The sequence below is a fragment of the Cololabis saira genome, chromosome 4 (genome assembly GCF_033807715.1).
Source record: "Cololabis saira isolate AMF1-May2022 chromosome 4, fColSai1.1, whole genome shotgun sequence".
Taxonomy (NCBI): Eukaryota; Metazoa; Chordata; class Actinopteri; order Beloniformes; family Belonidae; genus Cololabis; species Cololabis saira.
Window position 1 is genome coordinate 34,113,794 of NC_084590.1, and position 14,879 is coordinate 34,128,672.

The 14,879-nt window shown below is 42.3% G+C and overlaps 1 protein-coding gene across 5 annotated transcripts in view; it reads left to right on the forward strand.

Moving 5' to 3' along the window:
* Positions 1-14,879, forward strand: part of igsf9ba (immunoglobulin superfamily, member 9Ba) — a 104,718-nt gene that overhangs the window by 24,475 nt on the left and 65,364 nt on the right. The gene's annotated exons all lie outside the window — the stretch shown is intronic.

Sequence of the window (14,879 nt, forward strand, 5' to 3'; positions counted from 1 at the left end):
ATCCATCCATCCATCCATCCATCCATCCATCCATCCATCCATCCATCCATCCATCCATCCATCCATCCATCCATCCATCCATCCATCCATCCATCCATCCATAACTGTACTCAGAACTGTACGGAGTCAGGTCGTAGGGGCAGTAGCCTAAGCAGGGAAGCCCAGACTTCCGTCTCCCCAGCTACTTTGTCTAGCACAGGGGTCGGCAACCCGCGACTCCAGAGCCCCATGCGGCTCTTTAGCGCCGCCCTAGTGGCTCCTGGAGCTTTTTCAAAAATGTTTGACCTTTTTTTTTTCCTTTTTTTCTTCTTTATTTTCCTTTTTTTAATTTTGTTTTCTCTTTTTTACTATTTTTTTTGTTCTTTTTTCTCTCCTTTTTTCATTTTTGTATTTTTTCTTCTTTTTTTTCCTTTTGTCTCTTTTTTTTCTTCCTTTTTCCTTTCCTTTTTAATCTCGACATTTCGACTTTCTTCTCGAAATTTTGACTTTTTTCTCGACATTTCGACTTTTTTCTCGAGATTGTACTTCAACATTAATCTCGACATTTCAACTTTTTTCCCCGAAATCTTGACTTTTTTCTTGACATTTCAACTTTTTTCTCAACTTGTACTTCAACATTAATCTTGACATTTCGACTTTCTTCTCGAAATTTTGACTTTTTCTCGACATTTCGACTTTTTTCTCGAGATTGTACTTCAACATTAATCTCGACATTTCAACTTTTTTCCCGAAATCTTGACTTTTTTCTCGACATTTCGACTTTTTTCTCGACATTTTGACTTTTTTCTCGAGAATTTCAACATTTTTCTCGAAGTGCATAATGAAAAAATTAATTTCCCCCCAGTTATAACTAATATAGATACATGCAGCATGTGTTGCCTTCATTCTAAGGCTTATACAAGACTTTTCATTTTTTGCGGCTCCAGACATATTTGTTTTTTGTGTTTTCGGTCCAATATGGCTCTTTCAACATTTTGGGTTGCCGATCCCTGGTCTAGCACATCTGGGAGCTTTCCAAGGTGTTCTAAGGCCAACTGAGAAACATAGTCGTTCCGGCTTGTCCTGGGTCTTCACAAGGGTCTTCTCCTAGTGCGACGTGCCTGGAAAAACCTATTCAGGGAGACTTTCAGACGGCACCTTAACCAGATGGTCGGACCACCTCATCCGGCTGCTTCTGATGCGGCGGAGCATCGACTCTACTCTGAGCACCTCACGGATCACTGAATTTCTTACCCTATCTCAGTGGTCCTCACTCCCGGTCCTCGAGAGCCGCTGTCCTGCATGTTTTAGATGTTTCCCTGCTCCAGTAAACCCTGATACAGATGACTGTGTCACCAACAGAACTGTGCAGACCTGGAGGAAACATTGGTGATGACCACTAATTAGAATCAGGTGTGTTGATGCAGGGAAACATCAAAAACATGCAGGACAGCGGCTCTCGAGGACCAGGAGTGAGGACCACTGCCCTATCTCTAAGGGAGAGCCCAGACACCCTGTGGAGGAAACTCATTTTGGCCACTTGCATCCGTGATCTTGTTCCTTTAGTCACTACCCACAGCCCCTGAGCTTATGTGAGGGTGGGAACAGTAAAAAGATCTGGACAAACCCTGTCTGATGGTTTCTAAAAAGCAAGTTTAAAACCTGATTCTCCGGACTCATGGCCGGAGCTGACTCTACCATTCCTGGTTAATCCAAAATTGGATCAAATATGCCGTGGCTGGCTGGACCACACCCACCTTAGCTCAATTACCACCCCACGTTAAGGATTTTATCTTTGTTTAGCTCATGCTAACATATGATGCTAATTAATATTGCCTTGGATTCAGTCTGATCAGATCTATCTATCCAGCCTCAATTCAGAAGTCAACATCAAAACAACATCTAAAATGAGTACTGCTGGAGCTGAAACGAAGACTGGCAGAGCTCCACCAGAACCCACGGTTGCTTGGTCACCAAGCAGGCTAGTGACTGCTGTGGCAGACTGTGACCAGCAACCCTTTGTCCTCATTTTCCTAATTTTGCAGAAGCAAATCACACATCACACCTTTTTGTTCTGGATCACGATACAAATATGGTAGATGGGTACCCAGCTAGCCCCGCCCCCTGCCACAGAAAAATTAAAAAACATTTTTTTTTGTCTTTCAAAGCTAGGCAATAAAACACAATAAGAATTTAAGTCTAAAATTACATATTGAGTGATTGCTTTGTTTGATTGTTTCATCCTCTTGACGAGGAGATGGGTACTCATGGTACTCCGCCTACGCTCAATACTAGATAAAATAAGCAAGATTAAAAAAAGAATCTCAGCCTGCACAGTTCAAATTAAAATACTTATATTCCGTTTAATTTGACTACAGTTGATTTTTCACCGACTATATAAGACCTTTTTTCTTTCAAAATTGACATTTTTCTCCTGTTGGTGCATCATATATTACTTGCACATATTTACTGATTCATCTTATTCAAATACTAATTCAACAGGTAACTGAAAATTAAACTTAAGTTTTTTTTTAAGGTAATAATGCAGAATTATCACACAGATTGCGCAAACAACAATTAACTTTCCATGAACGACAGACGTAGCTTCTGCTACATCAGCCATTGATATGTGGACTACTGTTTTGTAGTCTTGAGTTTGCCATTCGGTTGTCACCATCTTGGATTTTTTGCAAGTGATTAATATTTTTGAGAACATGAGGAGTCTGTGCACGACTACTGACTACCTTCCTTGCGTCATTTTAAGAGAGCATTACCTTTAATGACCTTTTAATTGCGTATGGTTACAGCCGGTAAGCACCTTTACTTTTGTTGTAAAGCTTGGAATTGGGGTTGACACACTTTTGGCGTTGGGCTCAGCTAGTCTTTCATGGAATTGCAGTTTTTGGACCTTCAAACAGGTGTTGGCTTCACTTTTCAGTTTGGGATCAACATGGGCATCACCTCCAGTATTTCACTCTGTTTTTTAGCTTGTTTGGTGTACCAGCTCAGCTCCTCAGGGAAATATCCGGCTCTTTAGTTGCTAAGTGCTCCTCAATGTTAACAATGTCTCTCTGCTGCCTGGTACTTGGCACACAGCGAAAGGCGAGATTCAAAAGTTTTATGTTGAAATCTGCTGCCTGTTGTGACCGAATTGACGCGCAGAGACCGCTGACAATCAAGCAAAACAATAAAGTTGTGGGTAGTAAAGCAAAACAGCGATGCTGCAACCCTCTCTTGAGCTAAACTGAAATGCTGAATAGGATAACTCATTACAGGTTGAATCTAATGTTAATGTAGGAATATTGATTGTAGCAGTTTTTAGATTAGGCTATCACATTCACATTAATCTCCTGGTCGCACAAACTTAAAAAAACAATCCCCTGAATCCCTACAGTAGAAAACTTGCTCTCATGATGCTGCTTCAGAGTCTGTGAAAAGACAGCAAGCTGTCAGAATGAGGTCAGAATCATCCCTTCCTGTCCCCACCTCGGTGCAGAAACCCTACCGAACCTGGTAATAAGCTGTGAAATGAAGAAAAGGCATAGCTTGTTGAAAAAGCTGGGGGATTAACATATTACCTTCCCCTAGTGTCCCAAATGTGGATGTGACAGATTTTCTGTGTTTTTATTGACATGAATCTTGTAAAAAATGTGTGAACATAGTAAATTAATTGATATCCCTCCCACCTGGCTTCTTAAGCAGAGCCTTCAATGCAAATAAACAGCAATTGACTGTCTTTTGAATCCTTTTTTCACATTGCAGTGGCCTCAGGAGACACTAAATCTGCAGGGGCATCATTGTTTACCCTCCTGCCTCACAGGGGGTTTGAATGAACAGCACTTTTCATCACTCCGATATGCTACTAGTGGGTATCAGTCATGTGCTGTTGAATCAACTCTTGAAGAATTACCAGTGAATGGATGCAACTTGAATATGGCCAGTCGCATTAGATAGATTAAAGGTTATTCTAAGGATTGCATGTGCATGAGATGCTCTTTGATTGAATTTGTGCAATCTCAGAGCTCATTTGAGCTAATGCCATAAATTGTTATCACTCATGTAACTGATGAATAGAGGACATATGTGCTTATTCTATCACAGTTGCTACCAAAAGGTGATTATCCTCGACTGCTATACAATATTTACAAATCCATTTATTTTTTTACAAGGCAGCAATTTGAAGGTTACATGTGTATTAGCAGTTTATTTGGATCATTCGGCTTATTTCCAGCCTTACTCATTTTAAAAGACTTATTTGATTTCAAAATACCAGAGAGATGCTGTACAGCAGCACCGTTTCCAACATGTCTTTACAGGCTGGTCATAGCGGGTGGTTTTAAGGGGCAGAGCCAGCCACTTTACTCCACCTCTCTCTTCCGCGGGGCTATCGTCTTTTGAAATCAGTGATACATCTTTGTGTTTCTCACTTCAGAAGAATAGTGAATGCTGCATGATGTGAATTTGGGCAGGAAAAAAAAAGCTGAGTCACTTTTAATGTATAATCTAAAAGAAGACATTTTCTTGTTGCAACTTGACATTCTTTCTTTTTGATACACTATATTGTACATATTTCCCTGCTACCCCGGAGGACTTTGTCAGTTTGTCCTGCCGCTCTATCAATATTATTATTTCAAAAAACCTCTATTTTTTGTTACGTGAAAAGTGAAAAGACACAATCAATAAATCATAAGTACAGCTTGTTAAAATTTAGTGTCAGATCCTGCTGCTTAGGGACGAGCTGCTGGAAAAACACTCCAGTCAGTCCTCTCTCTGTTGTTGTCCGTCCGGTTTAGTCACCGCCGACCCATGAATATTATGGATTTTTATGTTTGCATGTTGTCTTAATTTTGTCATCATCTTCAGATGGATGTTGACTTGCTGCAAACAGATTTTTTTTTGTTGCTTCTAACAAAAGAGACATTGATGGTTTTGCTGTTTCTTTCTTGAGCTGAGTTGCTAACAAATGTTGTATGCAGTTTAACAGCATAAAGGGAAATATATAAATACAAGCAGCCACATGAGTGGAAACCCAAGATTATAATAGGAGGAATTTTGGACAGCTGTATGTCCATCTGAATGACCAGAATGGAGTTACATGATATCTACAACTCTAGCTAATTAATATTTTATTCTTTTTAATTTGTATTTAATTCATTATTTATCACATCTAAGCTCAGTAAACCCTTGGTACAGTATGTAGAATACGAGACAAAATGTTATTAGTTCAATTTTGTTTCAAGAAAAAAAGAGTTTTGATCATAGATGATACATATAGATGAAATTATAAATGGTATAAAATTAGATTATAATGGTGAGTAAATCTGAGGTCTAAAAAATAATTTATTTATTTATTAATATATATATTAATAAAATAAATATATGTGATATGTTTAAAAATATATATATATCATATGTATTTTATATCAAAAATGCACATATATATGCTTTAGGTTCTTACCAGCATGGTATTAACCATTAATATATGTGCAGACAAAAAAATTAATAAATAAATAAAAAAAACTGAATATTTATATTGGAAAAATATATGCACAAATTCAAATTGTACGACATAAAAAAAAAACTAAAGCAACAGCTTTAAATGCCCACTACCCTGTAAACAAACTTGGTTTTACCTATATGATATGGTCATATGATATTTGTTTCCAAAGAGCTTAGCTACTTTCCTTGAGGTCAAAAGTGAATTTAGTTTGGAATTCAATTAATAAAATAATGGGTTTTATTACTGATTCATTGATCTTCACCTTTAGATGGAAGAAATGGCACCAGAAAAGAACTTAATGTCAAATAGTTTTCATAGCAGTCAATCTTTCAAACGGAACTGTTACATTAGTGTGAAAAGATGAATCGCTTGAGCAATGAGTGGCATGATGTTTGATTATAGTGATCATAGAGCAGATGCAGGCACATGTTTGCATTGTTAGTAGTTACTTTGAAGGAAGAGTTTCAGTTGTTCCAAACTAGAGCGCAAGGTGGGTTAATGCATCATCATCAGAATACCGAACTGACCCTGCATGCCCCATACTTTCAAGGATGATAACAACTCTATAATTACAACCAACTGCATTTCGAATTATTCCTGCAGCAGTCACACTGCATTTAAAACAGCGCTACTTCAATCAAAGCTCTCAAACCTGGCCTATCAGGTATACATTTTTCCTGCTCTTCTCATTGAAGCTTCTTAAGTTTATAAATATATATTTTTTTCAACATTCTGCCTGCCGTCTTTGTCATTTTGGATCGTTAGTATTTGTTTTTCAAAGCTTTCCTGTCTTGCGAAGCCTGTGATGTGATCTGAACAAGGTGCCAGCTCCTCTGTTTTCAACAGAGACAGAAGCTTGTACTGTGTAAGTGGTCTATGCCCAGGGGGCCCGTCTTCATGTGGATACAGTGCTGTTAACTGTTTACAGCAGCACCCTCTCACTCCTTGACAAATGGGAGCTGGGGTTGATCCCTACCCTTCACGCCACCGCCCACCTCACTCAGCATTTCAATGCCCAGGCAAAAATAGACCTGACTTTTTAAAGGCAAGCTACTTTACTTTTTTTTTATTGCAAGACTGCGTTCCTCACTCCTTTTGCTTCCTGTTTGCTGTATTGATTTCCTGCTAACCCATAAAAAAAAGGCCAGTTTTCCACCCTATCCATGACAGCATCTCCCGGGTTGGGCATCTGCTAGTAGAGCAGTTCAACCCCACGCTCAATATCAGTATATTTTCCCGACATACACTTTGAAGTAAAGGGAAGCTGTGCTTACAGTACATCTACACATCAAAGTTGGGGAAAACGCTCCATCTCTGAACAGTTGTCAGACAGAGCAGAAGCGAATGTTTTAGTCTGTTGGGCTGTCAAAGGCAGCCATGTGAGCAGCAGGCTAGAGGCTTGAAGACAGACAGCTTAGCAGCTCGAGATTTCACCATGCCTGCTTTCCTGATCGTCTCTCCTCCCTTGTGATTTCCTCTTTTTAGAATTCCAATTTATCCTCAGCCTTGAAGTAAGGAGAAGTGCGGATGGGGAAGTTATATAAGAAATATGGTATCTGTGAAGTGCAGGGCTGGTATATTTCCACAGTGACACCAAGTAGTTCATGTTAATCCATCTGAAGGTGTGGCTTCCAGCCAGTTTCATGTATAAATCCTAATTCTTCAGGCTTGGTGGCTTGATGTTAAGTTATGTTCAAACTTTGTGGATTTTGATTAGTAAAAGGTAGATGTTGCTGTTGAAGGGGGGGGTGATGGATATTAGGGATGGGTGATATTTTACTGTTCACGATAAACCGTCAATAAAATTCCCCACGGTAAGAATTTGCCATCTCACGGTAAAAACGATAAATTGAGGAAATGAGAAAGAAAGAAAGAAAGAAAGAAAGAAAGAAAGAAAGAAAGAAAGAAAGAAAGAAAGAAAGAAAGAAAGAAAGAAAGAAAGAAAGAAAGAAAGAAAGAAACGACTATCGTTATTGGGATAAATGCCAAAAAGAAAGAAAGAAAGAAAGAAAGAAAGAAAGAAAGAAAGAAAGAAAGAAATAAAGAAAACGACTATCGTTATTGGGATAAATGCCAAAAAGAAAGAAAGAAAGAAAGAAAGAAAGAAAGAAAGACTTGACTTTATGAACACTTTATTTAAGACACATTCTTACAGTTATTTAAAAAAACATTTCATAATAATTTAAAACTACAGGAATTATTCCACATACACTCTAAAAACCTCCATCTAAACCTTCAACACCAGAGAGCCGTCGTCACCCAGTGAACACAAGACCTGCCTAACAGCCCACATATTCCTAAAACCATCCAAATTATTGGTCAGATTGAAGAAAGCATATTCCACCCTCAGACGTGCTGCCACCAAACCCCTCAGACAGCGCACCGCGTCAGTCCAGCCCACTCCAAGCATCTTGTTCTTACGGCTTTTCCAAATCGCTAATTTGGCATTCGCGAAAATAAAATTCAGTAAAAGCAACGTCTGCCTTTTTTTAGGAGTGTACTTAGCTCCAAACACAAACAGGGGGATGGAAAAAACCTCTCCTAAACCCCTCACCCACTCCTGCAACAGAACAAACAGAGCAGCCAGGCGGGGACAGGACACCACCAGATGTTCTAATGTCTCTGTCTCTGGACAGAAAGGACAGCCCTCCCCAGTGCTCGGGTCAAAGTGAGCTCTGTATCTGTTTGTGGCTAGTGCTCCGTGTACAATCCTCCATTGGATGTCAGCCATCCGTTTTTCAACCGGAGGCTTATACAGGAGCCGCCAACTGCCGTTAGGGGAAACGTCTGAGCCAAACAACTCTGTCCACCTCGACTCCCGAACTCCCGTCAGCATTTCGAGGTTCAGCACCTTCACGCAGCTGGAGTACAGCTGCTTCCCTTGACAGGAGATGAAAAGTCCCAGTGCTGGAGTCTTCATGGACAGGAGGAGACCGTCTTCCTCTCTCCACTCCCCCACTGCAGGACTCACACTCAGGGAAGGGAAGACGTAAACATGCCCGTCACTCCACTGGTCGGCCAGGTCTTTATTGGTGGCAAAATCACGGAAGGGTGCTGCTAGCGACTGCCACACCTCGTCCACCAGCTTCTGCAACACCCTGGTTGACCTTATGCCCGTTACTTCTGCCAGCTTCCCCACTGAAGTCCTCGAGAGATGGCCCAGCTTCACAATTCCGGCCTTAGCGAATGCATCTCTCAGGGTGGCTGAAGAGAAAGGGGCGTCAGACAGAAGCTCACTGCCAAACAGCGGCTCCTCAAACAGCCACATCCCAGGCCTGGGGTCCGGTGGTCTAGTGAACCTCAGAGTCCTCCAAGCATCCATGACTGAGGAGTAGAACGGTGTGAGTCCATCAAGCCTGAACGCAGGGAACTTCAGCAAGAAAAGCTGCTTGTCGTAGCCCAGGCCCCCGGCTTTCCAAAGCAGCAGCTGAGCCGCAGCCAACCAGCAGGGAGAACATCCATAGAGAAGCCGCTGAGCCGCCTGAAGCCTGAAGGCAGCAGTTCTTGCAACGACGTCCACAAGGCCCTGCCCCCCCTCTGCCACAGGGAGATACAGGACCGATGCTCTCACCCAGTGATGACCAGACCAAAAGAAATCCACCAGGAGACGCTGCAGTCGTTTCAAAAGGTCCAGCGGAGGTGTCAACACTGCGAGCCGGTGCCACAGAGAAGAGGCAACTAAGTTGTTGACTATCAGAGCCCTTCCCCTGTAGGACAGCTGGGGTAGCAACCATGTCCATTTAGATAACCTGGCTTGCACTTTCCCGAGCACTCCCTCCCAGTTCTGTGCAACCATGTCCTCACTCCCTAGATAAACCCCCAGGACCTTAAGACCCCTGCTTCCCCACCTGAGGTTACCTGGAAGATTGGGTACGTTGCCTGCAGCCCACCGCCCTACCAAACAGGCCTCACTTTTGCCCCAGTTGACTCTGGCTGATGCAGCCTTCTCATATAAAGCCAGGCTCATTCTTAATTCATTAACGTCCCCCTGATCCTGGACGAGAACATTAACATCATCGGCATAGGCCGATACCACTACAGGGGGGCTTTGAGTGAGCTCCGGCAGGCACAGGCCCCTCAGTCGGCCTCTAAGCCTGTGAAGAAGAGGCTCAATGGCAATGCTATACAGTTGCCCTGAGATGGGGCAGCCCTGTCTGATCCCCCTTCCCACTGGAACAGGACCGCTCAGCCCTCCCCCCACCTTCACAACACAACATGCACCATTATACAGTACTTTCACCCAAGACAAAAAGTGCTCCCCAACACCAAAGGCCTGCAGTGTGGCAAAAAGAAAGGAGTGATCGACACGATCAAATGCCTTCTGCTGGTCAATGGACACAATACCAATGTTGACATCATACAGGTTACAAACATCAAAAATATCTCTCATTAAAAACAGATTGTCCAACATTGATCTGTCAGGGACACAATAAGACTGATCAGTACCAATAAATAATTCCATAAAAACCTTCAGTCTATTTGCTAAAACCTTGGATAATAACTTATAATCTGTGCATAAAAGGGCCACGGGTCTCCAATTCGTCAGTGAGGTCAGATCTCCTTTTTTCGGCAACAGTGAAATCACCGCCCGCCTACAGGAAGCTGGAAGAGTCCCCTCAACAAAGCATTCTTTAAAAACATCTAAAAGGTCGTGTCCAAAAAAGTCCCAAAAATGTTTAAAAAAGTCAGCAGGTAGGCCGTCCAAACCCGGAGCCTTCCCAGAGGCCATCTGTGTCACTGCAGAGGTGATCTCCTCCAGCGTGATGTCCAGGCCCAGCGTATCACGCTCTGCTTCACTCAGCTGAGGAAGACCTTGAAGAAGCTCAGCAGCAGCGTCCTTACTGCATTCTTCTGCCTTAAACAAATCCTTGTAGAAGGACACTGCATGCCTTCTCATCTCAGCGGGTTCTGATGTGACCCGTCCATCCGGCAGACGAAGACAGATCATCTGTTTTCCTCGACCCACAGACCTCTCCAGATTGAAGAAGAAAGCAGTGGGTGCATCTATGTCCCTCAAAGTGGTGAAGCGGGCTCGGACCAGAGCTCCTTTGGCTTTCTCTCTTGCAGAAACGAGTTCAGCTGTTGTTTTTTCAGGAGCAACTGGTCCACACTCTCAGCAGATACACCCTCTAACTCCCTGATCTCTATTTCTAGCTGCTCGATTGTTCTCTTAACAGCTGTAGTCGAGTAAGAGGTATATTGCTGACAAAACACTCTTATTTGAGCTTTACCCACTTCCCACCACTTACTCAGTGAGGAAAAAGCTCTTTTTTCAACCTCCAATTTTCCCAAAACAGTTTAAAATTCTCACAAAAGGTAAAATCATTTAAAAGTTTAACATTAAAATGCCAGAAAGAACTAGCTTTGCCAGCAGGAGATAAAACCAGATCTAAAACTACCAAATGATGGTCTGTAAAAGCAACAGGGTGTATCTGACAGTTTGCTGTCCGGTTGATAAAAGCGGCAGACATGTACAGCCTGTCTAACCTGGCCGCACTGACATTCCCATCTACCATCCTCATCCAGGTGTACTGCTTAGCTGCAGGGTTGTTCCTCCTCCACACATCCACTAAGTCAGCCCCTTTGGTCACTTGTGATAAAAACGAGGATGACTGAGGATGAGGCTCCTGTCCTATCCTGTCTAAAATCCCATCTGTGCAACAGTTCCAGTCCCCCCCCAGGATAACCCACTCCCCCTGTACACTGCTGCCTAACTCGTCTTTTAAAGCCTGAAGCACAGATAACTGTTCAGGGCCTTGATTAGGCAAATAAATATTGATAAAGGTGAAAGTAAAATCTAATACCTCCACCTTCACCATCAGGACTCTACCTGCCACTATCTCTGTGCTGGATATGACGGTAGCATGTAGAGAGGGGGAGAATAAGACAGCAACTCCAGCACTGAGGTTTGAGCCGTGGCTGAGAACATACTGACCCCTCCCACCATATTCCCCAGTCTGTCTCATTCAGGCTATCGCTATGTGTTTCCTGCAGAAAAACAACATCTAGCTTCTTCTGCTTAATCACCTCCGCCACCAAAGCTCTTTTCTGTGCAGTCCTACCCCCGTTGATATTTAGGGAAGCAACTTTTAAATTATGCATAATAAGAAAGGAAAGACAGAAACATAAAACAAAAGGACAGCATGGAAAAAACACCCAGTGTTGGATCTTCATTTTTAAAACTACCTAAAAAACTCTCATTTTTTTCAACCTCTTACTAGTCCGACCTTTTTTCTTCACAGCAGTCACGTGTTTTTTCAAGCGATACCGTTTCTTTTCATCCAGCAGGTCTGTTCCCACAACCTTCTGGAGAGTGCTCACTGTCCGAATAAACTTTTCAATATCAGGGAAGTAATCGCTCACTTCCACTGACCTGCCAAAAGAGTCGTCTAAGAAATCGTTCACCTCCTTCAAGGAATACAAATTCGCACTTTGAGAGCTGGATATGCTGTCTGTGACAGAAGCACTGTCAGAATCAGCCTCCCCGTCTGTTTCCATGTCAGTTACCTGACTGGTACCTGGAGTTTCCTGCTGCCCAGAAACAGACTGCAGCTTCTTCTCCGTCTCTGCAGCCTCTAGTCCTGCACCAGCCTCCACCTGTTCAACCATCACCTGACCTGCACCAGTCTCTTGTCCTGCAGTCTCCACCTGTATTCCCCCATTCTCTACCTGCCCTGCAGGCTCCACCTGCTCGACCATTACCTGTCCTGCCACATCAACCCTCCATCTGCACCACACCAGCCCTCACCTGTCCTGTTATCTGTCCTCCACTCCGCTCCTCTTCCTTCCCCGCCGCTCCTGGTTCCTCTCCCTCAGCCGCGGTCCCGGCCCCGGCCCCGGCCGCCCCGCCGTCCGGCGGGGCCGCGGTCCCGGCCTTCCCGCTCACGGACGGAGCGGCCCCGGCCGCCCCGCCGCCAGGCGGGGCCGCCCCGGCCCCGCCGCTCACAGCGGGAGCGGCCCCGGCCCCGCCAGCCCCAGCTGGTCTCACCGTGTGTGGTCTGTTCGGGCACGCAACACGCTTGTGTCCCCCTTCCCCGCACTCAAAGCACTTCAAGACCCCAGAACTGGCATAGATCATATAAAAACCGTCCTCATGTCTTACCCGGAAAGACACGTCCAGAGTCTGAGTCGGAGAGTCCAGAAACATCAGCACCTGTCTCCGCAGGGACTGGACATGCCTGAGTTTGTCATCCTTACACCCCAGTCCCACCGACCGAAACCCGCTCGCAAACTTACCGAAGCGTTTCAGTTCCCGCTCCAGCGCGTCGTTGGGGATGAACGGAGGAACGCCAGACACGGTGATCCGCGTGGACGGCACTGCCAGCGGGGACACCTGAATGAACTCGTCATTCAGAGTTAATCCGCTCTCGATTATTTCAGTCACATATTTAGGGTCCTTAAAGAACACCACCACCGCTTTATTCATGCGGGAAGCGTAAACGATGTTCCCGTGCCCGACCTGCTCTCCCACGGCCAACAGCACCTGCTCCACGCTGGAGCTGGGCTGGGCTACCAGCCGCACCCCGTGTCTCAGGGACACTGGCGGCGTCCCGGAGGACGCCATCCCGGCCACGAGGCACGGAATAAACACTTAAAACTAACAATAAACTAAAGTCAAACAATACACTAAATTAACAAACAATTATGATCCAAAAAAGAACCAAAAAAGAACATTTAAGAAAGGAAAAAAACTAACGAAAACTGCAAACACTCTCTTCCCTCTTCAGACACACCTCCACCACAGAAAGAAAGAAAGAAAAAAAGAAAGAAAGAAAGAAAGAAAAGAAAGAAAGAAAGAAAGAAACGACTATCGTTATTGGATAAATGCCAAAAAGAAAGAAAGAAAGAAAGAAAGAAAGAAAGAAAGAAAGAAAGAAAGAAAGAAAGAAAGAAAGAAAGAAAGAAAGAAACGACTATCGTTATTGGGATAAATGCCAAAAAGAAAGAAAGAAAGAAAGAAAGAAAGAAATAAAGAAAGAAAGAAAGAAAGAAAGAAAGAAAGAAAGAAATAAAGAAAACGACTATCGTTATTGGGATAAATGCCAAAAAGAAAGAAAGAAAGAAAGAAAGAAAGAAAGAAAGAAAGAAACGACTATCGTTATTGGGATAAATGCCAAAAAGAAAGAAAGAAAGAAAGAAAGAAAGAAAGAAAGAAAGAAAGAAAGAAAGAAAGAAAGAAAGAAAGAAATAAAGAAAACGACTATCGTTATTGGGATAATGCCAAAAAGAAAGAAAGAAAGAAAGAAAGAAAGAAAGAAAGAAAGAAAGAAAGAAAGAAAGAAAGAAAGAAAGAAAGAAAGAAAGAAAGAAAGAAAGAAACGACTATCGTTATTGGGATAAATGCCAAAAAGAAAGAAAGAAAGAAAGAAAGAAAGAAAGAAAGAAAGAAAGAAAGAAAGAAAGAAAGAAAGAAAGAAAACGACTATCGTTATTGGGATAAATGCCAGAAAGAAAGAAGGAAAGAAAGAAAGAAAGAAAGAAAGAAAAGAAAGAAAGAAAGAAAGAAAGAAAGAAAGAAAGAAAGAAGGAAAGAAAGAAGGAAAGAAAGAAAGAAAGAAAGAAAGAAAGAAAGAAAGAAAGAAAGAAACGACTATCGTTATTGGGATAAATGCCAGAAAGAAAGAAAGAAGGAAAGAAAGAAGGAAAGAAAGAAGGAAAGAAAGAAAGAAAGAAAGAAAGAAAGAAAGAAAGAAAGAAAGAAAGAAAGAAAGAAAGAAAGAAAGAAAGAAAGAAAGAAAGAAAGAAAGAAAGAAAGAAAGAAAGAAAGAAAGAAAGAAAGAAAGAAAGAAAGAAAGAAAGAAACGACTATCGTTATTGGGATAAATGCCAGAAAGAAAGAAAGAAAGAAAGAAACGACTATCGTTATTGGGATAAATGCCAGAAAGAAAGAAGGAAAGAAAGAAAGAAAGAAAGAAAGAAAGAAAGAAAGAAAGAAAGAAAGAAAGAAAGAAACGACTATCGTTATTGGGATAAATGCCAGAAAGAAAGAAAGAAAGAAAGAAAGAAAGAAAGAAAGAAAGAAAGAAAGAAAGAAAGAAAGAAAGAAAGAAAGAAAGAAAGAAAGAAAGAAAGAAAGAAAGAAAGAAAGAAAGAAAGAAAGAAAGAAAGAAAGAAAGAAAGAAAGAAAGAAAGAAAGAAAGATTCCCGTTGATGACACTTTTTGTATTGGTATTTTTTTTTATGGTTATCGGGATAAATGCCAGAAATTATCGTGATACATTTTTTTGTCCATACCGCCCATCCCTAATGGATATGTTATCATTAAAACTGCAAACACAAGCTTGATAACTTAATGTTATCTTAAACGGTGGAGGGCAGCTCGGGGAAAACAGCTGGCCGGGCTCTTTTCCAGAAGCTCATTAATTACCACCTTACTTGATAAAAAGCCCCAGAAACAGTG